Genomic DNA, 26,035 nt, shown 5'->3' with positions numbered 1-26,035 from the left:
AACCTTAGGACACGCGTGAAGACATCCTTACGTTGTATGTGAAAGCAATGATATTCTGCTGTTCGGCAGCTATCCTTAATCTGAGCACACAAACCATGCGTCACAAGTTCCGCTTTCATACTCTTCAGGCACCTCTTGAAGTCCTTTTCTAACACGAAAAAAAAAAACATGAGCAAGATTTTCCCTTAAATATATAACAACACCAGGTATACTAACTTTATATTTGCGTTTATACTTGCAGTAACACCGAAATTCCCTCAAATGCATTAGAAGCGCGATTTATCCGTACTAGGTAACGTAATTATCAAGGTTTCGCACAGTTCAAAATTTTCAGACCACAATTCTTCCTCTTGAGGTTTACTGTGGGGTGCCCGCAACATTTTCATCACGGCTAATTAGTTTAACTGCGGCAAATTTTTTCTTCACCACTTTACATCACATTTAAATAAAAGGTGCCATTAATTTTCCTCTTTTAGACTCCTCTGAAACCATGGTGTCACGTTAATTCCAGACACGTGTGGACCGCATTCATCCCATTTACTAGAAGAGGAATGTGATAAAATGGAATCAATGTTGCATACAGGTTTCATAAAGGGGAACACTTACCTGCTGGATAGGCACATTTTTGACCCACTGAAAGAATAAATGTTTTATAAAGTGTGCTGTTGCAAAATCATTTCTAAAAAAGGGCACACCGTGTGCTCTATTGGAGACAGAATAATCTGGCCGAAAGAAAATTGATGCTAAAGTGAGAACTCCTAAAGCATACAAAATGCCTAGGGCATGTAGCCTAAATCATATGCAGATAGATGTATCAGCGTGACTCACGTAATTCAGACTATATATTCATTGCGCACAATGAGGATTCCAGAACAATTTTCACTCCATAAGACTAGCGCTCACGCGATACCTCGTTGCTACCAGGTCACTATTCTTCAGTGTTCATGTAGTACATCTTGCCAAAGCAAGCGTGGAGGTATTAGGGCTGATATCAACAGTACGGCGCGATTACTTGAAGATCTGAAATGAAAATGACCATGATTTGTCATGGTTATCTCGCATTGTAATTCCTGAAATGAAGGGAACTATTGTGCAATCATTTATAAGCTTAGCAGCATAAACATTTCTATAATTACGTATTTACTCGTCGCTATATATGCAGCCACACTTGAATCATATAAATGGTGCCCCAGGAATCTTTGTTCTGGTCTTAGAGAGTTTAACGTCCGAAGCGACTGAGGCTATGAGGGATGCTGTAGTACATAGCTCTGGATAATTTCGAAAATCGGGAGCTTTTTAGCGTGGATTGACATCGCACAATACACAGGCCTCTGGCATTTCGTCTCCCTCGAAATGCGACAGCCGCGGCCAGGATCGAACCTGCGTCTTTCGGGGCAGCAGCCCAAAACCATAACCACTTAGCCAATGCGGCTGGCAGCTAACTTTAGCCATGATTAAAACATATGGCGAGGCACTCTTGGAGGATGCGACCAAATGCATGTCGTTTTTTATTCTATGGAGCAGGTTACATAGGTTTGGTTTATGGGGTTTAACGTCCCAAAGCGACTAAGGCTATGAGAGACACCGTAGTGGAGGGCTCCGGAAATTTCGACCACCTGTGGTTCTTTAACGTGCACTGACATCGCTCAGTACACGGGCCTCTAGAATTTCTCCTCCAAAGAAATTCTAGCCGCCGCGGCCGGGATCGAACCCGCGTCTTTTGGGTCAGCAGCCGAGCACCATAACCGCTGAGCCACCGCGGCGGCGGAGCAGGTTACATAATTTTTCGGGACATGACACGCAGCGGCAACTTAACCATCACTGAATCACACATGAACAGTCTTGAATCGTGGTGTGAAACATGACTGAACGGACTTAGCACAAATAAATGTAAATAACTTCGCGTATACAGAACTTGAAACAGTATCCCCAATTATTTCTTGTGCAAAGTCCAATTAGAATCGGTACCCTCGTACAGGTATCTTGGTGCATAGACACCACTTCTAGTCTCACTTGATGCCTAAATATCAAATATATACCTAACAATGCTAATATTATGCTGGGTAACATCCACCGCAGCGTCGCTAAAACGCTTTCATCCCTCAAACTGCGGTTGCATAAGGCGCCAATACGTCCGACACTAGAATACCCTGACCACGAAAACCTGATTAATTCCCTGGACAGTGTCCAAGATAACTTCATTCATTTTACTATAACACGACTGCTACGATATTTTCAAAAACTTCTAGCCTTAATCAACGATCCCGAGATTCACGTCGTAAAATGTTTCGTATCTGCTTGTTCGATAAGATGTTTAATCACCCACACTTGCTTAGTGACATATTCTCCCCTCCACATCAAATAACATCGCTATTATGTCACACATACAAAGTCGCCGTCTTATTTTGGTGAAGTGCCGTTTTCTTTCAGTCCTTTCTACCTTTTAAAGCAACAGAGTTTAGTCACCTTCCCGCATTGAGAGAAACTATAAATGGTTACCAGCATTTCAATAGCGGCTTAGCTAACATTGTATGAGTATCCACATCTGTACCTTTTTGATAAATGCAGCCGTTTTCTGTTTACTGCACTCCTATTTCTCCTTTTATGCCTGTAACTTCTCGCCTTTCTAATGCGGCCGCGGCGCTCGAATTTCCGTGGAATCGAAATTCTAGACGCTTCTGTACTGTCGATGTCAGTGCACGTTAACGAATTCCAGGTAGTCGAAATTACCGCAACCCTTCACTATGACATTCCTCTTAGAGTGAACCGCTTTGGGACGTTAAACCCCAATAAACCAAACAAAGTGCGAATTACCCTGATGATGCTTGAAATAAATAAAAATAAACAAATAAATACATAAAGCACAACGTTGTTCTCACGATGCAAATAATGTACAGTGATGATAGTCTTTCACAAATCATCGCAATGCTCATGCTATCAAAGCATTTTTGCCCTGAAAACGACTTTTCATTTGCTAATAGCAAGAAAACACAATCTTGAGGGTTAAAATCTTACCGCAGCCTTCTTCACATCTCACAGCGGAGAGGAAAGCCGCCACTAAGACTAAAGCGTGTGTTTTAGTCATAGCTCCTAATGAAATTATTCAGCACTCCAACAAGAAGCTTCCTCTTTTAAGCCTAGACCGCGTATCTCTGAAAACAACAGGCGTAGGTTTCATACATGAATGCAATAATTTCCTCCACGTTGCGCAGTACGACGGCTTGTTTTCGCCCGAGCACATGTTTTAGTGCGGCAGCACTGAAGCGCACATTCATGGAACAAGCTTTGTCTCGTTCTGGTCCTGTGGACAACACGTGTTCGCCAGCTGCCACAGTGGGCAGGCTGAGATGACGTCAGACGTTCATAAACCTTAAGGTGGAAGGTGGGGCACATTCCGCTGAGAACGCCAAAACACTGTAATAATATTTTTGTCATCAATCCACTATGCCTCATCCATACAAGGCTAACACATAGCACACACACCACACTTGAGCCCGCCGCGGTGGCTCAGTGGTTACGGCGCTTGGCTGCTGAACCGAAGGACGCGGGTTCGATCCCGGCCGCGACGGTTGAATTTTGATGGAGGCGAAATTCTAGAGGCCCGTGTACTGTGCGATGTCAGTGCACGTTAAAGAACCCCAGGTGGTCGAAATTTCCAGAGACCTTCACTACGGCGGGAGTCGCTTTGGTACGCTAAACCCTAATAAACCAAACCAAACACACTACAATTGACATACGCTATCTTTCACCTAGGAATGTCTTGAATAACAATGCATAGCCACAATAAACAAAGGAAAGTGAACGCAAATAATGCGCAAGAAAGGTAAATAACGCAAAATTATAGCCACATAGTGCTACAGAACGTAGTTTGCATTTTGCCAGACTAGGTAACGAACTTTAGTTTTTAAGCGCCTCCTAGTGTTATTGTAGCTTAAGTATAAGACATCTCTACGCAGTGTTTCTGCAGCACATTCCTTTGCTAGTAAAATAAAGCTTTGAAGAAGCGTAGCTTGTTGGGCCAGTTGGGGCATGGTATGTAGCAAACCAGCGAAAAGGACGCATTCACAAGGAGGAGAAGTACACAGGACAACGTTGGAATGTTCCAGCGTTGTCCTGTGTACTTCTCCTCCTTGTGAATGCGTCCTTTTCGCTGGTTTTCTACATAAAATAAAGCTGCTTTATGACACATGGCGGTTACTTTATGCGTGCAGTAAGCGAAATGTTTTTATATCAACCGTACACGCGCTCGAACAAGGCCCTATTTCAATAAAATTACAAATGTTCTTTTCTGTTCAAAAATTTGCTTTATTCTCTATGAGCTCCACGTGGCATTTGGTGCGCTGCAGGCGGAACGAATATAGACTTTTGCTGAGGAACCAATACTCTACCAGGCACGCGCTAGCTTTTTTCATCGACTCTGACACTCCAAGGCTGCAGCTATCTGTTCCAGTCCTCGAACGCAGTTGATGGCAAAGTGCGCTCTCAATTGGTGCTTCCTTCTTAGTTCCGCTGCCCACTTACAAGCAAATTTTTTCTCGAGCTCTTCACATGCTAACCACTGATATGAGTATTAGAACAGTCAACTAGTGGTCTCTCAAGGCAATCAGGTGCCCGGCTGTAACTGTTAACGTTTAATGAAAGTTCACTTGTCCCCTCCAGATGGTAAACGATTCAATTTCGGTTCTACATCCGGCATCTCTGGCATTACTACACTTCGAACACGCGCACCGGTCCGAAAGAAATTGTAAGGGTGAATAGCGGGCTAGTTGGTAGTTCATCTTGGCGAAAAACACAGCGCACTCCTAATACACGGACGAAGAAAGACAAGACGATAGAGCGCTCTATCGTCTTGTCTTTCTTCGTCTGTGTCTTAGGAGTGCGCTGTGTTTTTCCCCAAAAAGAAATTGTCCCGATGGACAGCAGAGCTCCGTTACGCGATGCCTGTGAGTAGCTAGCGTCGCTCTTGCTCGTGTAAAGCGTGAACGTTGTTTTTTTTTTTGAATATAAATTGGAGTGCGAGCGATAATGCATTACGCACGGTCGCACGGGGATGCATGGCTGTGCGAGACAACCACGCAACCTAGACCCGCTTCTAACACTAGGCGCCTCAAATCAGAACTACTAAATATTCCGACTGGCCTCAGAAATTTCAGCCTCTTTCAATATCACTAAAATTTATGTTTCTGCAAGCGGAAATGACCAAGGTACTGTTTTAACAGCTTGTACAGAAGAGCGATTTTATATTTCAGATTAAAATGCTATTCACATCGAAGGCGTGCAAGGAAGTGCCACTCATGCTTTTCAAAACATGTTTGCTTTTACCATACACAATGTTTCGGAAGGCACTGCACGCATACCTCACCTGGGAATGTCCAAAAATTAAGAAGCGGAAAGCAGCATGACCCATTCTTCATCAGAACTCGCTTGTCTATTTTAGCTCGCGCTGAGGAATTTTGGTTCAGGCAGTGGGCGAGAACAAATGCGTTGTGTGACGGACGAGTTTTACTCAGTGGCATTGCATAAAACAAGATCTTAATTTACTCATTGTTTTGCATTGTTGGGTACCGACAGTTAATCGTTTGCAACATCGTTTGGTCAGGCATGGCGTATGTAATATCTCTCATGTACGCACCTCGGGTTGCACTCAAATGAAAAAGTAAATGAACGACGGTGGCCTTCCTACATAAAGCTAATACGCCTGTTCTCTTTTTCCCCATACTGTGCCTACAAAACACGCTTAAGTGGCGACGCAAGGTTCTTCTCGGCATTGTTTACGAGCTCCATGAGCGCTATGCGGCCAAAGAGCGCCAAAGCGCAAGGTGTTCTCGCCTTCTCAAGGTGTGGTGAACGACCCATTTCCTTAGCATTTCACCCTAAAGACGCCGAACACCTGGCACGGGAAAGCTTGTACCCATTGTATCCCTGGTTGGTAGCCGGCGGAACTGGGCATCCAACCCCGAACTTCTCACATGTGAGGCGGATGCCTAATACACTAGGCCACCGGTGTGGTGACCACCTTAGTTGTAAAACACTTCGCCTTACTTGCACTTCTAGTTACTTCCGCTAGAGTGTAAAATATAGCTTCAAGGTTTCTATAAAAAGTATAATAGTACTTGTCTTGTCTGATGATCAGTGCCGGACATGCCATACAGCGTAGGTCAGCAGTCACTGCTCTCCTAACGGAGAGCAAATTTTCACGTGGTGTCAAGATGGATTTCTTTTTTTAGAGATTTCATGAGCTTCTTTTCGGGGCCTCTCTGTTCGAACAGCCCTCAATCTTATAATGTGAATCAGTTGTGCCGAAAACAGTCAAACGATGGGTCACGATCTTTTTTTGTTAATTTAGAAGCCGCAGAAAAAAAGTCAATACTCTTGGCATTGAGTAGAATAGACTAAACTTTTTGAATTACGTTTCTTGACAATGTTATCATCTGCTCTTTTGTTAGCAATGTATATAGAGCAGAAGCGAAAAAAGCAAATTTCCTGCATAGAGTTCGTTCTCGGCGTAGAATGCTTCTGCAACAATTGAAACATGGTAAAGAGCAGTCTGAAAATTTGTGACAAAATATTGTATTCAGTAAAATTGCTAGGAACGTGTTTCATATTTTAATCATCATAACGTTGCCTGAATTTAAAAGTGAGAATACCAATCAACTTTTTAGCACATTTATTCACGGTTGTGCGAACTCGGCTTTCTGCGCACAGCATATGATAGAGGTAAGCAAAATGGCAAAATCTTTATTATATTGCTCAGCAAGAACAAGCCACATGATAAAACGAGCCTATAGCTCATAGCAGAAAAGCTCACTGCTTGTAGATATGTCAGGAGTAGAATGCTGAGAATGAGCTTGTGCGCAATTGGCAACTGTTTACACGAAGAACTTCGAGTTCTGCTCAGTAAGTGTCTACAATGGTGCAAGTTTGCGTTTTGTCTGAAGTTGGTCAAAAAATTCTTTTGGTTCAAAGAGGTGCTTGCGAAAAAAGTTTAGAAATCGGAGCAGAGAGAAGCCTTCCGAGGCATAGCGACGGCAGTGATGGGGGATGTAGAACCGAAAATGAATTGTTAGCTTTGAAGTTGACAAGAAAACAATTTGTTTAAATTTTAACCGTTACAGCTGGACACGTGATCACCTCAGACGATGTCTAGGTGATCTTTCGAATAGCCCTATAAGAGCTTACCAATGAAAAGTCACAAAAATTTAAATTCTGGTGTTGGTCCAAATAGAAGCTGCGCAGGCATAGACACCGTGCGAAACCACACTAAGAAGGAATCACCACCACTTGGGAGCGTATTTTTTCATCAACTGTGCTAGAGGTTTGGAGCAGATAACTACTGTCTCGGTGCGTCAGGGGAGGTGAAACAACCGGCACGTGTCTGTTAGGGGATCGTTGTCCCTGCAAAACACTATATTGGTTCTGTTTGCAGCCCGTTAAATGCCACGTGGAGCTCATAGGGAAGAAAAGCAAATTTTAAAGGGAAAATATTATTGTAACGCTGGTCTGATAGAGGACATGTATGGTTCGTATAAAAATAATTTTGCTCTCTTTACGCAAAAAATATTCGCCTCGTTCCAGTAAGCTGCTCTATTTTACTAGTACAAAAGCGGGATGGAAAATTACTGCCTAGACGTGTCTGGTACTCCCGCTAAAAAAACACTACGAAATTCCAACAAAGAAGTAATGGTTGATTTGCGGACTTTGGCCAATTGCAAATTGCGTTTTCCAGCACTGTTTGGCGAAGCTGCCGAAGAGTGCAAAATCTGTGCTAAATTTGCCATTTCCTCTTCTTTGAAGCTGCGCTTGCCACAAGAACGTCGTCACGGCGATGTGAACCGTGAATAAAGCGTTTTTGGATCCTTCGTCCACCTGTGACATTAGGCGTTCGGGCAAATAAAGCGTGAACCGTCACAAATATTAAGTACAACAAGGGAGTTCTAAAGGTATTAGGTCATATTTAGGAGGAGGTAATAATTATTTAAGTGGTAATTGAATCAGATTACGAAGCCTGTGGAGTTATGATGACAGGTGCTAGTATTTGTCCTGCAGTGGACGAAGTTGCAATAAAGAGAGTCTTAAGATTATGATGACGAAAGCTGTATTGGCAATGAGTGCTTGATTGAAGTTGAATTTATAGTTCTAGGAAGGGCCGTTTGCATCAGAACCTCTAAAGTTATCCTGGAGATAGCCTCGGGCATGCGCCTGAAGAGTGGCAGATAATTATGTCCTTTCAGCGGTGTTCGTACGTCACAGCTAGAAAGAATACGGCCTGGAAAAAAAGTTCCCATTGTAACCACCTTTAGGTTGCACATTCATCCGCTCTGGGTATACTCGCTTTTATCGGGGACCCTTCTCCTTCTGGCGGGGTCATTACACTCCGGGTGGTTACAATAGGGTGGTTACCGCACAGTGGTGCCCATGGCCACCACTGTGCGGTTCCACAAATCACAACCTCTCGCCATGTCATCCAGCTTGCACGGTAACTCTCCTCTGCATTTGTTCAAGGTTGAAATTTCCCGGTTGTGCGTTCCTCAGCTGTCGCTATGCGCTCTTCTTTCCATAATAATCCTCGTCATCCTATTCGAACGGTACCACCCTCTCGGTGGTTACCGAAGCAGCCCTAAGGCTGCGGATTTCTCCGCTCTCTTCATAAAAGCGCGGCTTTAGAAAGATGTTTTTTTAATGTGTTTGTATGAATATTGCCGCTTTCAGAAGTTTTTGAAGCAACAGTGCTTTCCCGTGCCATATAGCGCGAAACAGACACGAACACAGGGAGACAAACAGGACCGCCGCTATTTTCAGATATTAACAAACAAAACCAGTTATCTCTTAAAGAGGAGACAGTGCGGCTAGGAGCAATATTACATTTGGTCTGCTCAAGCCGCTTCACAGCGTCCGTGACCTTGGAAATGCATCGGTCTTTTTCCGAGTCATGAGCAAAACGAGAGGTATGGTGAACCATTGCGACCAGTTCTGGGGCTGTTTTCTTGAGTGGAACGGCGAACTTTGGTCCTAGTTCAAGCACTTCACGAGGAAGGAAAATTCTGTCTATGCAGTAGACGTTGCTCACCGGTGTGCATGTCTTCTTAGGAAGCAGAGACATCAGAGCTGGCAGGACTTGTTGCCAGATGAATTCCGTGGACCTTCCGGCGATGACGAGGTGTTCCCGAAAGGCCTGCTGTAGGCCTGTAGCGCCCGTCATGTTTGTCTCCCTGTGTCCGTGTCCGTGTAAGCGCTCTGTAGCAAGTGAACCGTCATCAACTCGCCCAAGCGTCCATACTGCTTTAAAATCATGAAAATGCGATCATCATCTAGAACATTCCAAAGCGCACTAAAAAGAATTGCAATGTATTCAATTCTTGTAACTTTTGTCGGGTTAACTTGCACTCCACTGAAGAATTATGCACGCACTCTTGTGAATGAGCGTCGAAAGCGACTAGAAAGCAAGGCCATCATTAGCGTCATATTTCTTCCTAATCACTTTTGCCTTATGATTGCTTACCCGCAGACATATAACACGAAACTGAAAAGAATAGGAAAGGGCGTCGGTTCTGGCAGTCTTTATGCCATAGACAGCATAAGAAGGTTCTCTCATCGCTTCCGTCCTTCTGTTCGATCGTTTCACGTCACGCTCACGATAATACAGGACTTACTACGTCCACAGCTATGGACAAGGGTGGCGCTGGCGACCACTCTCCAGGTTAGCGTACACACACCATGAACACCCCTAAAGTAGAACACTGGACAGTCGCTACCGTAGGTCAGTTGATAGAGCACTCAACGCGTTATTTGGTGGTCGTGGGTTCGGATCCCATCGGCAGCCTGTGGTTGCTTTAGTGCGCCTGATTGCCTGCCTGCCTGCCCACCTGCCTGCCCACCTGCCTGCCCACCTGCCTGCCCACCTGCCTGCCCGCCTGCCTGCCTTGTGGGCAACGGTGGTGGGCAACGGGTTGCGGGCGACCTACTCAGGTGTGTGTGTGTGTACATTTCTACACCTGGTAGGGTGCCCACTTGTCACTGCCGACCCTGTTGTGAGAAAAATGCCCACCGCTGCAGGTGGCAGTGAAATTAATGAAGGGTCGTGAGATCTTAGTAGGGAAGTGCAACTTGGGCATCACTAGCCCCATAAATAGCAATCTTTGCCATTGCAGGGGAGTAGAGTACCGCTTAACCATTGCGCCACTGCGACCAGATTGGCAATTAGACTACCAGACATTTATGAATGTTATGTAGAGATTGACCAAGTATGTATATGTGACCATTAACTGTTAATCGCTATCTGAACAACTTTCATCTGCGGAAAATGGATCCAAACACCGGAACCGAAGTCATACCGAAATTCTAGCGCACCTTATTCGCATTTGGCTGAACTATGCAAATTGAACGTCATTATACGTTCTGCTTTCTAATTGTTATCTTCCAGTGATACAATATTATTACACAATTATTCTATTACCGATCAACAAGACAAATTAGAAAGAAGAGAAACATTCCCTTGTGTTCCTTGGTTTCACGAGCTTTTGGCTTCCTTTATATATAGTGTTCGGGATGTTATTCACTCTTGCTTCATAATTAAAAATTATAAAAAGTTCAACGGATAGCGTAAATCTTTGTATCAGCGACAAAGTGAAATCAGCAAATTTAGCGATAACCTTAAGAAACAGGGGGCTTGAACGCTTGCAACAAGGTAAGCCAGTAGAGGTCATTGATCCAGCGAATTGAGGTATTAACTATTAAACTTTTCACGTGAAATTTAATGCACGAAATTTTATGTGTTAAACTCTGCCCATGTAACAATAAGGAACTGAAACTTGTCGCCTGGTCAGTGGTAGCAATATGTACCACACCAAAAATCCGTGTCCGGCACTGCGCGGTGAAAATTTGTGGCCTGCGTAGTTCGCTACTTTAGAACGCCTTAGCCGCATTGTTTGCGTGACCCCGAAAGCAAGAGGCGTCAGTCGGCTGTGCGTGTTTATCTGTAAAGACGGGAGGCGGGGTGGCGCGGGGAGTAGTCGATACCCCGTCCACGAAAGTAGCGTAGCATTCTTACGGCTTCAAAGTAAATGTTTTGCAGAAAAATATTCAATATTATTTCTACTGAGTTAATGTTCCCAACGTGGCTAATATCGAAGCTAAAATGCCTTTAACAAAAACATGGTTCTTTTATATAGCTATCCATATTACCCTACCTGTTCTAGAGCCAGGTCTTTCGCATGAAAACAATCCGCCCACTTCTCTCCCAAGCTCGACAGCCACGTGCCGGTTAGCCGTTGTATTTTAGCAATTTAGATGGGGAATGAAGAATATACTGGCGATACGTGTCATAATTCAAGGTTAAAGAAAGTCATGACAGAAAGTGTAAAAAGTAAAATGGTATCCACACGTGCGAAAGCGCGAGCTTTGGAATGTCACATGGGGAAAAAAGTACCTCATTTCTTCCTAGCATCTACTGTTTTTTGTTCATGATGATAACCGTTGAGCGCATACTAGGGAAAAATTTCGTTGTGTTATGAATGCTTTCAAAGGAAGCCACGTGAGCTGGATTCACGTTAGTAATCGTCGGAGGTCAGGAAGGCTGTAGTAAGGCAACAGTACCGTAGCTTGTACTGTGGCAGCTTTTAAAAGAAAATGTAAATATTGGCCAAGAAAAGGCTTGAAATTAAGACCATAGTGAAAGTTTATGTGAAACCACACTAGTGCTCTAACGAGAAAAAATTTGTATTTCATCGTGAAACGACGACAGATGAGGCATCTCTAAAGAAATATTTTTCTCTTTTGCGAGTTTGCATCGTGATCAGAATCCGGGTTAAGTTGAATATCTGAGTTTTAAGAGAAAAAATTGAGGGGGGCACTTTGTTGACCTAAAGTGCGGTGAGGCGGAAGCCTTAAGCGCAGTGTTGCTGCTTGTGTCACTAATGTGTGGTTAAGATGTTAAGCTTCGCCTCTTAGAGTGGAACGCGACAGCCTCTTGCAACGCTACCAGGGAGTCCACAGAACGCCATCGCCCGTTCGGCTCTACGCCTTGCTCGTCGGTAAATTCTTTATTGAGGAAATGAAATATACCTGTCTCGCATACCTCGGTGAACACCTGAACCTCGCCGTAAGGGAATGGATGAAGATGGGAGGGAACGAAGACATTGTACTCACTAGACGCGCCTTTGTTCATTCGAAACCATCGAAGACAAAAAAAGCTGTCATGGCGGAGTGGTTAGCGTGCTAGTCTCACACTCGGGAGACCAGGGTTCGATTCCCCAACTCGGCAAATTTCCTACTCGGTTGTATTTGTTTCTATGGTAGGACTAGAAACGGTAATTAGGCTGAATGGTTAATTGATGGATTAACTAAACTCAGTCTCACTTACTTGGAGCATCACTATACTACCCCTTTTATTGGTTGCATGATTGCAAGCCAAAGCAAAATTGGCCACGTTTGAAATTCCCTCACTGTGACGTCATGGCCATTTCTACCAATTGGAAAGCTTGACATTTCTGTCGACAACTCCTGCTCACAACTATGAGGCATTAAAGTCTTCCGCCTTAATATACCTAGCGATAACTAAGAAATGACGTAATGATAAGAACGGAAAATCTTTACGTCAATCATATTTTCTCCTCTAAACGAAAGTGACCAACACGTGATGCAAATTATGCATTAAACAACGAGCATTAAGCAAACATCCGAGCAAAAATTTTTAGGAGTTTGTTTCTAGGAAACCCTGTCATAGACATGCACGTAGACCACTTGGCCGCCGATATAGCCCGATCGATCGGATGCATTAGAAAAATTTCCACAATGATACTTTTATGGTTGAAAAAATCTCTTTATTACACTTTAATTTATTCAAAGCTTTCCTACTGTTCGTTAGTTTGGGACATCACTAGTAAGCATAACTACAGTCAATTGGTGGTATTACAAACACGAGTGTTAGGTATTTTGAAAATTGTGCAGGAGATATCCATGAATAACGCACTAGGGAACTATTTGTGAAGCATGACATGATGATGGCCAACCAAATATACTTGTATAAAATAATTCAAGATATACACGCCACGCACATATACAAAGATAACGGCGTAGCAGTTGATCACCGGTGCGGTTTCAGGCATCACACAAGAAGGCTTTCGAAAGCTAGAACGAAATACGGTAAACAGTCATTGACGTACCAAGCAATCAATATTCTCAATAAACATGAAGGCATAATAAATTGGTCAGATAGCCCTGCTAAATTAAAAACAATGTACAGAACTTTCCTTGTGGCAGCCCTTGTTGCAACGGCATGCGTTATGTAGATTGCTTCATACTGTTTTTATTGTATTATGACCTTTTCCTCTCTGATTTATTGTTTTTCTATTTTTGTACAAAGTGCGTACTGCTGCAACAGTGCTCACTGAATACCTGTAATGCGATAAAAATTCTTACGAAGTTTGTCTGGGCATATAATTTCTTTCGTTAACTGTGTATATGTGCAGTATTGCTTGTTTTTTTCTATGTGAAGTGAACCTTTTTGCTACGCTGTACGAACGAAACGGGGGCAGAAACCTTGTTAGGCTATAATAGCCTTTTGTCTCTGTCTTCGGAGGAAATGCTCTGAAATAACATGTTTTTGATTGATTGATTGATTGATTGATTGATTGTAAAAAAAATTATCGGTGAATGATCCCAGATGCTCTATGTTAACTTTAAAAGAGGAAACACATCTGACTTTTGCTCGGTGTTTGCTTCCTTTAAGGTATACGTTATCGGTTGGTACAGTATTCATGCATCACCCCATGGTATTTCCCTACTATCACTCAAAATTATTATGTTCTTTCTCTTTCGGGCTGTTTCGCTTTTGCTTTGAGCTTGAACTCTGCTTGTCACGTGAAAGAATTGTTAGGTCGGTCAGAAAATAAACTGCAGTCTAATAGCTGATACGTAGTTTAAATTCAGAGCTAAATTTAAGCCTACCTGCTTGAAGAGGTATAATGGCAACAAAAGACCAATCAGAAGTCATATTGCAGGTTTTTACCTATTACGTCAACTACCTACCTCTTGCATGTAAAACCTATAGTTCTTTTGATTAAATACAAAACTAAATTGCATGAGAAAAGAAAATTTCATGAAAAAACGTTTAGCGGTTGTATCCGAGCACCAGGTGTAACCTGCGTATCATAATATCTTACGCATCGTTAAAGACAAAACAAAAACATGAGTCTGATGTATGGTCTTCCATGCTGTAAACAAAAATTTTCGCTGAGACAGCAAATTACTTTTCTAAGAGATTTCTCAGTCGCACAGTAGAAATTTCCTACAGTTCGCCGGTGGGTGTTATCTTCCGAATAGCTTTCATTAGGCCTTGGTAGCTCGTAAAGTTCTCAACAAAATTCGACTACATAAGAGTGCAACTTTTATTCACTGACCGTCTGAATAGCGGCATATGCATTTAGTAGTGTCACGGCAGTTAGACCTGAACCACATGCTTCACTCGTGCATGGAACGCGAAGAGAACGAAGTGTGTTCGTGGTTCTGGGACCCGGTTGTTCGCCTGCGCCGAGCTGTGTGGTTTTCCTCCGTAAATGTATTGACTCCTTGCGTTAGACGTTTTCACATTACATTATATAGAAAATACGACTCTTGAACTCGCTGCACCACCACAATCTCTCGCCCACCCGGTCGGCGAAACTGAATCCCTGTAGCCGCATTGCCAGCGGAACTCCACCGGTAAAAGTATCACCTGGGTTCGTGCGTTTCGCTGGAAATGGGTTGAGGATGAGGAGGATGCGAGGCACCCAGCAGGGGTAAAATTACAGTAACCTTCATGTGACACTCGCTGTAATGTTTTGCTGTGAAACAGTCTATATTCGTTCTGCCCACGTTTCGTGTACCCACACGTGGATCTCGTACTGACTAAAATGGCTTAGGCGCAAAAATACTTGGAGGCTATTGAAATGTCGCTATTATCCCACCAGTTCAACATCTGGAGCTCTGGCACAAAAACACTCCGCTGGCTATACTCCAACGCTTAAGAGGCACGTGCCCATGAGTAGCTGGGTTATACTAATTTAGCTGCGAAATAAAAAAATACTTGCTAGATATGAGTGTATGACTAAAACTAGAGCGCAAAAAAAGGACGCTGCACAAAGAAAAACGGTCCCCACGTGCGAAAGCGCGAGAGCGGTGTATATCACACGCGGAGAAAATTTCGACTTTATACCGAAAAGAAGCTTTATCTTTTTGTGAGGACAGAGGTTTAGCGTACAAAAAAGAAGCCTTGCATTGCGGGGTTGAACAATTTCTTTAGAAGCCATGAATGCAGCATTCGCTTTAGTCGCCGTAGCGACTTTCTTCGCCACTGTCTCAAGCGACGAAGGCTGTGGTAAGGATTTATTGCCGTAGCTTGTACACTGACAAAAATTGAATTTTCAGCAATGCGAAAATTTCATCTCAGGCTAGGAATGAAATCACATTTTTTTTTTGTGGAGACGAAACTGTGTTTTCTGTTGGAGAGATTGCAGGTAGAACATTGTTCGAAATACGTCTTATTTTCCTTCTCGATATCGGCCCTCAGGCATCGCTCTAAACTGAGATAGGCACAACAATAATTAAGGACAGGTAAAGAGTACCGTGAAAAAAAAAACGGAAAAAATCTGCTGAAAATAGTACACAGAAAGCATTGCACTTTATCTTTGAATGATTACTAAATGGTTTCAGCCCCCATTTCCGGTATCTTCAATATAACGACATGCTAATATGGTGATCAGAAGTTTCGACCCACGTAATGTTTCTGGGATAATCCTATATAAATTCGCATTTATATTGCCGCATTTTAATTGTTTGTTGTTTGTTTGCCTTGTGAGAATACCGTTCAATTTATTTGTGTACTTGATTTTAGGTATTGAAACAACCGTGGTGCCTCCTTGATTAAGCCTTTTAAAATTTAAGCTTCTTTCATAAGTTAAGAACAAAACATTTTTTAATGAATGAACATTGTGCCAAGATATACAAGTTATTGCCTCTGTACGGATTTTATTACACCACCGTTGTTCGTAGAACTTCCAGTATCCGGAAAGGATTATTATTAAAGTGAGGTCATGTACTCTCGCAACTTTAGATCGATATTTTGTCCACGCAATTGTTATTCTCAGGGCATGTAAAGAGGTTTGGCAGAATTTTTCACTGCCTAGCCCAGGGCTATTTGTGGTACCTTAGTTTGAGAACTTCCATGTCTCTGCTGAAAAGTTGTACAGCGCTCATCCCACCTGCTTACTCGCCTCAGGTTTTGCGCTGGTGCTATAAATATAACAATCACACTAGCTCAAATTTCCATTTTTCGGCACGCTACAGCATAATACATGGCTGTGTTGCCATGTATTGTAAGGGAAGTAACTTTTCTAATGCATTTCTTCTTCCAGTGGATCCAAAGTGCGTCTATCCGGACGGTATGTCTTCAAGTTTTGAAATCTTTGTTCAATATGCACTTCAGCAATTTTAGTAATCATGCAAATGCAATGAATACTGTCTTCTGCATATCCGAATCTCCAGCGATCCATGATTTGTGCCCAGCCAATAAGTCATACACTGACACTTTGGACTATACTGTGTCCAGAAGATTTTCACGTAGCGAAGCGACTCTGGCTCTGAGAGACGCCGTAGTCAAGTGCTGCAGAAATTTTGAGCATCTGGGGTCCTTTAACGTGCACTCACAGGGCACAGTAAGAATTTCACTCTAATCGAAAATCGACCGCCGCGACCGGGATCGAACCCGCGTCTTTCGGGTCAGCAGCCCAGCGCTATAACCACGGAGCCACCTCTGCGGCTGAAGAGAAGAACTGTGACGGAAATCTATATCACCCCTAAATATAAGGAATGATGAGTGTGTTTCACAATCCCAGGAATACAACTTGGAACGCAAACCTAGCAGCCATGCCTTGAAAAATAAACAATACCTCTTCGGGCAAATTCACAAGTCTTTGGTTTCCTAGAGGTGTGAGTCAAAACAAATATAAAAGTAATGCATGTGCGACTATGAGTCCTGAAATTTATTCGTGTAGCATTTTGAAAATTCCGACTTTTTCAACAGTAAGCAGCGATTGTTGAATAGGAGACCATATCAGCTTGAAATAACGTTGTTGCGTTGCTTTTATTTGTGTGCGGAAACTTTAGCAAACACCGAAAATCCGTCTTACATCTGCCAACGCATAAAAAGCATATCATATATCGTTTATTCCTGCACCCCGCAGAATGAAAACGCAATATGTACTGAGAAGCATAAACCTCGAAATGCAGGAGGATGATAAAACGCTGTTGTTGATGAGGCTTGACAGTTCTAAATGCAGCCTAAACACGCACGTGCTAATCTAACAAAAAACAGGAACGAGGGCTCGTATGAACTATTTCGCGCTGTACAGAACTGATTGAAAAGCAGGACTGTGTCTTAGAGATGCAGGGTATCATTACTTCGCATAATGATGAAAATGTACGCTCAAAACAGCTACTCAATAACCAATTTGAATAAACCTAAACCTTTTTCTTTAATTCCTTGCAGAAGAAAGGTATACAGTGCGCAATAAGCCGAGTTAATTCAGAAAAGTCAAATCAGTATGGATTATGAACAATTGTGCTTGTGTTAGAAACTATAATTCATTAATGAATGATATTCATCAATGATTTTCATTCAGAGGGTTTTCATATTGTAGACATACAACGCATCGAAATACTTTTGCCGGCATTATTGGCGTCGTTAAAGTGCACGCTCTCAGTATAAACATTTTGTTAGGCAGAATGAGGCAACGTGTGTTAAATGCTGCTTGAAAGTTTATCATTAATGCAAACCTTGGCAAGGGTCGTGGAAAGTCTGAGATAAGTGCGCCTCTTCCAGGTTCACATGTGATATCTTTTCTCTAGTCTCCACGTGCAGCAGAGGTTATGGTGGATCTTTCGCGCAGGTTGCAAGGAACCACTACAGGTTGGACCATGCAGCAGTTATGTTCTGAGGTACTATTACAACCCCGCGACCAAGAAGTGCGAGCTGTTCAGATGGGGAGGATGCTGCCCAACTGCAACAATTTCCTATCGCTGCCTGACTGCGAGAAAAAGTGCCTGTAGTGCCCATATATGCAGTTTGCGGCTGCCTCTCTGTGATACGCGCTTGCGAATGACATAGTGATGATGATGAAATAAATGGCACAAAGATATACGTTGAATCCCTGGCTTTTTTGCCACTTCAAGGTGCCGTCCTTGCCACCTTTCTAGAGTAACAAGGTACACCTCAGAAACATTCTACATTTCAGGTGGCATGGCGACCTTTCTAGAGCAACAAGGAACACCTCAGCAACATTCTACACTTCAAGTGGCATGGCGACGTTTCTAGAGTAAGAATGAACGTCTCAGAAACATTCTACATTTCAGTTGGGATGGCGACCTTTCTACAGCAACAAAGAACACCTTAGAAACGTTCTACATTTCAGGTGGCATGGCGGCCTTTCTAGAGCACCAAGCAACAGCTCAGAAACGTTCTACATTTCAGGTGGCATGGCGACCTTTCTAGAGCAACAAATAACACCTTAGAAAAATTCAACATTTAGGGTGACATGGCTACCTGTCTAGAGCAACAAGGAACACCTCAGAAACCTTCTACATTTCAGGTGGCATAGAAAGCTTCCAGCCATCGATAACATGAAAATTGATGAATTGTTGAACTGTGAATTGTTGAATTGAAAATTGTATGAAAGGGGCCTTAACGTAAACATGCATATAACAATTTTTGAGCGATATACTAAGAAACACTTTCGGCAGTATCCCCAGTCCACTTTGGTTCGCAGTAGATAGGCTGATGAAATACACACTCGATGCGATAGTTGCGCTAGTACACAGCACAATAGCCGGAAAACTTAGTGCAAAGATTGTCTCTGTATTAAAGGCACTTAAGTTACCAAAGCGTACCAAGGAATAAAAAGATTCCAATTACATGAAACACAACTTTCTTGCCCACTGCTCAGGAGCTAAAATTTGCATTGAAATCGTATGAAATCACCTTCGGAAAACAAATAGTTTCTGGCTTAGTATGACACTGAATCTAGAAAATAAATCGATTCCCATATGAGATTAGCGCATTTATCCGGCGTAGAAAGGCTCCAGAAGGCCAGGGGCAATCAGGAGTGCGCTTCTTTATAGCATTCCTGCAGCGGATCTACTATTATTTGTGAACCCACAATACTAGATTCTAAGATGAAGTCTCTAGGTTTAAAAAATTCGCGCCGGTGTGTTGTCTGTACCGGCAAACATTGACGCTCATGGCAATAAATGCTTCCGGAAAAGTACTTTCTTTTCAAAGTAGTTTTTTAGCAGGTTTTACTTTGTTTAACCCGGGGAAGGAAACTGCGTTCTGTAAAATGTTGAATGTCAAGCCAATTGGATATAGATATGTATCCGAGTGATCTTTTACGGCAAAGGTTCCCGGCAAACGCGTCGCAACTTTTGTCCCTAAAAAGACACCGCCATCCTGGAATTCTGCATTGATATATCCGTTGTTCCGCGAAAAGTGTTTGCTTTTGTCTACTGCGGCTCCAACTCCGAAGAAGACGTTTTCAAAATTTTAACTGCAGGGAAGAATACTCCGTGAAAATTTTTTTTGGAAAACTTTAGTTTCTTTTTAAGGCTATGACACGCTGGCGTTAATGGTTCGTCAGTGGACTCTCTTCAGAAAGTGTCGCTGCTCGTTATTAGTGTCCAGGCAATCTAAGACAAGACGAACTGCCCACTTCTTGTCTTTCACACTCTTCCACAAAGCAGTTTTCAGGCATATTGCTCCTTCCATATAAACATACACTGCACACAACACTCCATCAAAGCACTGCCACAACGAGCCAGCACTGTTACCTGGCACACTATCCGTGCCAAATTCTAGCGCAAAATTGGAAAATTCTAGTGCAGCTCATCAGCTGTTTCAGCCTTTCAACAAATTTGGGCAAAGAATTCGAGCCAGTCATGTATGTACAGTTGCATACCCTTATTTTTTTCCACATATTCCTTCTTCAAGAAACACTCCGCTAACAGTTTTTGATTGTCATGATGCGTTTCCGCCGGGGCGGTGCACGTATCGAGATCCGCAGCCACCGATCCGGCGCTCTCATTGCCGCCGCACAGGGGTGGCATCGAAGGAGTAGTGGGAGGCAGCGCGCGGGCGCACAGGAACGTTGCGCGGCGAAGAGAGAGCAGCGACTGACTGATGCCGCTGACGCTGCTAACGAGTCAAGTGAACGTGGCTCTGCATTTCGGCTTGGGGTGCACACACCGTGATCCGCTGATCCCGAGCCGGCGCTTCGGCAACCGGAGAACACCGCGCGATTTCGCGCGGTCGCCACCACGAAGGGAACGGTTTGGGGGGTACTCACAGTGGCGAACGGCGGCGGCTATGCGTTCCGGCTTGGGCGTGAGAGAAATGGCGCCAGGAGCGCTCGCAGCTACTGCAGCGCGCTGCCCCGGCTGCGGAGCTGATTACGAAGGACAACGGCGACGCCGCGCAACGCAGGAACGGGCGACAAAAAGCTGCGCTCTAAAAATTATTCTTGCCCTCGCACCCGCTCATCGCCGCCATCGTTCGTGAGCGCCATGTCTCGCTCGCTTGCAACACGCAAGCTTGCAACACGTGAAGCGACCTCGCGCTCTCATTAGCTCGTTCTCTGCGGGGTGGGGCTCCGTCGCCCGGCCCGACGCAGACGTAGAGCAGTGGCCAGCGGGTTCGGCCGACCGATTTCGGCGAGTAATCGGTTCAAAAATTGGTAGTGGTTTAGCTCTGGTTAAACCTGGAGTATTGCGAAAGCAACGAGGAGAGAGAGAGTGGCGATGGAGAGCGCGCGGCAGTGGCGGCGGCCCCGGCACGAGAGATATGTGCCTCTACTGCGCATATCGCAACTGGCGAGCGCGGCGGCGGCACCTCTGAGTCACCCGCGCTGCGACGGTGGCGGCGCGCCAGCTGTGCGCCGTCCTCGCGCATGAGCAGATAGCCTTGCGTCAGCTCCGTGAAATGGCTCGGCGATTCGCGTAGTGTTGCTTTGGCAACAAAACACCCCCGTCTCTGAGCTGCTGGCGCGACGCAGGCGTCTGATCAAAGGAAACGCTGGCTGCGATAAAGTGGCCTCAGAGAGCTCCCGTCGGCAGCCCTAAATAACGTCGTCCTGACCTTTGAGCACAAAAGTTTAAATTTCTGGTGGATCTTCACGTGCAGAGCCTCTGAAAACGTGCACAGAACATAACACTGTGGCAAAGAGAAACGGCCGAGAAGGTCCATGCCGATCTGGTCGAACGGAGCGCGAGGGGCTGTAACGGTCTTGAGAAAACCCGCCGGCTTAAGTGGTGGCGTTTTCCGGCGCTGGCATTCTTGGCAGCTTTTAACGAAGCGTTTGACATCAGCAGAAAGTCCTGGCCAGTAGTACGTGTTCCGCACTCTGGCGAGCGTACGTGAAAAGCCCAAGTGGCCAGATGTGGGCTCATCGTGGCAGGCGAAAAGAACGTCAGCTCGGAGATCGGCTGGAATAACCAGAAGGTAAGGTCTATCGTTGCCTCTCGAGTTCTTCTTGTACAAGAGGCCTTGCCGCAAACAAAAGCAGCCAATACGTCGAGAGAAGTGGCGAGGTATAGCCGTATCGCTACCTTCAAGCGCGTCAATGAGAGGGCGATGTTCAGAGTCCGTCCTCTGATGGATCTGTAGGTCGGAGGCGGTGAGCGTACCAAGGAAGCCGTTGTCGTCATCGGGCGCTGCGTCGCCAGGATCATCTGGTGCACACGACAGTGTGTTGGCGTCTTCGTGTCTGCGGCCGGACTTGTAGACAATAGTAATGTCAAATTCCTGGAGCCGTAAGCTCCAGCGTGCCAGGCGTCCAGATGGGTCTCGCAAATTTGCCAGCCAGCATAGGCAGTGGTGATCGGTTGCGACTTTGAATGGGCGGCCGTATAGATAAGGGCGAAACTTCATGGTGGCCCACACGACCGCAAGACATTCCTTTTCAGACGTGGAGTAATTGCTCTCGGCTCGGGAGAGAGTACGGCTAGCATAGGCGATAACCCTCTCAAGGCCCTCTTGGTGTTGAACAAGGACAGCGCCAAGTCCGATGTTACTGGCGTCGGTGTGGACCTCGGTATCGGCATCTTCGTCGAAGTGCGCAAGAACGGGAGGTGTTTGAAGGCGCTGCCGGAGCGTAGAGAAAGCGGTCTGTTGCTCAGTGGTCCAGACAAAGGAGGTGGTATTCCTGGTGAGACGCGTCAACGGCTCGGCAATCGTGGAAAAGTCCGCAATAAAGCACCGATAGTACGCACAGAGACCCAGGAAGCGCTGGACAGCTTTCTTGTCGGTTGGAACGGGAAAGCGCGCGACGGCGGCAGTCTTTTCGGGGTCCGGCCACACTCCCTCAGCGCTCACAACGTGACCCAGAAATTTGAGCTCTTCGTAACCGAAATGACACTTCTGGGGCTTCAGGGTAAGGTCAGCCGAGCGGAGAGCGTCGAGGACAGCACGCAGGTGCTGGAGATGTTTATCAGACGTTTCCGAAAAAACGACGACGTCGTCCAAGTAAACAAGGCAGCTTTGCCACTTGAGGCCTGTGAGGACGGTGTCCATCATCCTTTGAAACGTAGCCGGGGCGGAGCACAAACCGAAAGGAAGCACTTTGAATTCACAGAGTCCATCTGGACTCACAAAAGCGGTTTTTTCGCGGTCCCGTTCGTCTACTTCAATTTGCCAATAGCCGCTCTTGAAGTCAATAGACGAGAAGTACTTAGCGCGCCGTAATCTATACAGCGAATCGTCAATGCGCGGCAACGGGTAGACGTCCTTCTTGGTCACGCTGTTCAGTTTGCGATAGTCGACACAAAACCGGAGAGTTCCGTCCTTCTTCCTAACGAGAACGACAGGCGAAGACCACGGGCTTTGGGAAGATTGGACAACGCCATCATCAAGCATTTCCTGAACCTGAGTTTGAATAACTGCCCGTTCTTTAGCAGAAACACGGTAAGGCTTCTGTCGTTTAAAGGGAGCGTCATCATAGGTGATGATGCGGTGCTGTGTGATTGGGGTTTGACGAACCTTCGAAGAAGAAGCGAAGCACGGCTTGTATTCCTTCAGCAGCTGTTCCAGAGCCAGTCGTTGTTCCGGAGGCAGGTGGCAGTTTCTGTCGACGTTTTCAAGGGAGGGCTCGTCAGTGCCGGCTGCCGCGGACGCAAAACAAACAGGAGTATCGATAACAGGTTCGGCAGAAGCAATAGCAGTTCCTGCAAAAAGTTGCCGGTATTCATTAGAAATATTTGTGACCAGGACTGCAGACCAGCCACCACGAAGCGTCAGTAGACTGCGAGGGGCACAAATGCCCTGAGTATCAGCAGGAGTGAACAGTTACCCTTGGCGACTGCTTCTGCGTCATGCAAGTCGTTGCAGGCGACTTCAACCAAAACACTGCTCCGTGGCGGCAACGTGACACTGTCAGCAGAAACACGAAGGGCGGCACTGCGGTGGGAAGAGTCGACGAGGTGGGTGGCTTGACTGGTCGAAAAGGTGATGATTCGTTGGCGGAGGTCGATAACAGCACCATACTTCCGCAGAAAGTCAATGCCGATAATGAGGTCGCGGGAGCAATTGCGCAGAACTACACAACTGATGACGAACGTAGATCCGTGAATCTGAACGCGAGCCGTGCAAATGCCCTTTCGGGTAACGAGATGACCACCGGCTGTACGAAGATGCACCACAGAACAAGGAGTAAGCAGTTTCTTCAGAAGAGTCGCCAATTTATCACTCATAATCGAATAGTCGGCCCCGGTGTCCACTAATGCACTGACTCTGTGACCGTCGAGAAGAACAGGTATGTCCAAAGAAACGGGGCTGTCTAGGTCGGATGACGGTGCCACCTGTTCACGATCGGAGCGTAGCGGCGGCGACGGGAGGTCTTCAGCGCAGCGACTCCCAGCGACCTCGCTCCCGAAGGTCGCTGGTCCCAGTTTTCCCGGCGAGGGCTGGGCGAGCGAACCTGTGCTGTTCGCGAGGAGCTGTGGGGGTTCGGGGAAGTGCGCCTCGGAGACGATGAGCGCGGCTGATGCGGCGCGCGGGCTGAAATTCGCTGTTCCACTAGGAAGTCTTCAATGGCCGGGGGCCGATGGCCAAACCGTGGTCTGGGCGAATCGGCTCGAAAGCGCTGCAGACCGAGGCGCCGAAAAGAGCAATGACGCTAGAGATGTCCAGGTTCTCCGCAGTGAAAGCAGAGTGGCCGGTTATCAAGTGTACGCCAGACATTGGCCTTCCGCAAGGGCGCTCGGCGATCGTCGAAATACTGCACTGGTGGCACTGAGAACCGCGGCTCAGGAAGCGTTACCGGGAACGGTGGAGGCGAAACCGCAGCCGGGCGCCTCGCAATTTCAGCATAGGTGGGGCGGTGGCAGTCTCCTGGTAGAGGAGGTGTTTCGACAGGAGGAGCCCTGAACGCCTGTTGCACCTCCTCGCGAACAAGAGCAGAAATCGAACCTAGTGCTGGCTGCGAAGGGCTGCAAAATTTCAGGACCTCTTCACGCACGATGGTGCGAATCAGTTCGCGCAGATCGTCAGGGTGGCTCCCGGAGGTAGCAAACGATGCGGTGACAGCAGCAGCATGCACGGGCCGGTCGTAGGTCGCAGAACGCTGTTGCAGCACCTTTTCCATCGTTGTGGCCTTTGTAAGAAATGCAGCAACGGTCGATGGTGGGCTACGCACGAGGCCTGCGAAGAGCTGCTCTTTGACGCCACGCATCAGATGCCGGAGTTTCTTTTCTTCGGGCATGGCCGGGTCAGCTCTTCTGAAGAGGCGCGTCATGTCCTCGACGTAGATCTGAACACTTTCGTTCGGCAGCTGGATGCGAGATTGTAGCGCACGCTCAGCTCGTTCGCGACGATCCACGCTTGTATAGGCCTCCAGCACCCGACGACGGAACTAATGCCACGAGATTAAAACGTCCTCCCGGTTTTCAAACCAGGTGCGAGCACCATCCTCGAGGCTGAAGTAAACGTTCCGGAGTTTGGCTGCGTCGTCCCATTGGTTAAACGCAGCTACGCGTTCAAAGTGAAGAAGCCAGTCCTCCACATCCTCAAAAAGTTCCCCACGGAACGCCTTGGGAATCCGCAGAGTCTGCAAGGTGTAGTGGAATGGCGCGGCAGCGGCGGTTTGCAAAGGAGGAGGAGCTGCTGTCGCCATGGCGCCGCTCTCTAATGGTCCAACCTCCGAAGGCAGTCACTGGATCCTCCGACTGAAGCGATGTACCGGGGTGTCAAGCGGTACAGGGCTGGCGCGACGGCTACCTGCAGGGGTCTCTTGCATGGGATCACAGGTAACCCGCACCTCCACCAGAATGTAACGTACGTACTTGTTGACGAAGGGGCTTTAATGCCAGACAGACAAGGCCACGCAAGCTGGGGCAGCAAAGGCGACAGATTCCACACTGCCCGAGCCCTGCTTCGTCGTCGTCAGCTACTATGCGCCCCCTGGCAATGCTAGGTAGCAATATTCATCTGCCGCAGTGTACGATACATCGACAGAATCGTCCTCACTTCTTAATTCCATCACGTGACGGAGAAAAATCGGGGAGGGGGCGTCTACATAAGTTCGGCGCTGTGTCGCTGTGCAAAAGGGAACTATCAGGACACTGCGTTCTTGGCAAGAGCTGCCCTCCATCTAATGGCTATAAGAAATGACAGCCATCTAAAAATTGCAACGAGTGCAGCGGAGGGAGAATCTTTCGTTTGCTGTTAGGGTTCTATAGAATGTACCTGAACCTAGTCTTCCAATTTATCTTATCACCGAACTTGAACATTCGACGGCACTCCTGTCCCGGTGAAACGGGTGTCGGCATGTCCGAAAATTCGTCAATCGGAGCCAGAACCCCACCTCTAACCCTCGCCTGCAGCTGTAGTCCGTCGTGTTCGACATTTACAGCGGAAATTGCATATGGACAAGTGGTCAGGGAGGGAGTTGTGTTTCACACAGTGACAACACTGTTATTCCTCTGTTCTCCACTGGAATGCAAGGCTATAAAAATAAAAGCG

This window comes from Amblyomma mixtum, chromosome 9 (assembly GCF_055824585.1).
Source record: "Amblyomma mixtum isolate Tamu chromosome 9, ASM5582458v1, whole genome shotgun sequence".
Taxonomy (NCBI): domain Eukaryota; kingdom Metazoa; phylum Arthropoda; class Arachnida; order Ixodida; family Ixodidae; genus Amblyomma; species Amblyomma mixtum.
This window is presented reverse-complemented; position numbering follows the sequence as displayed.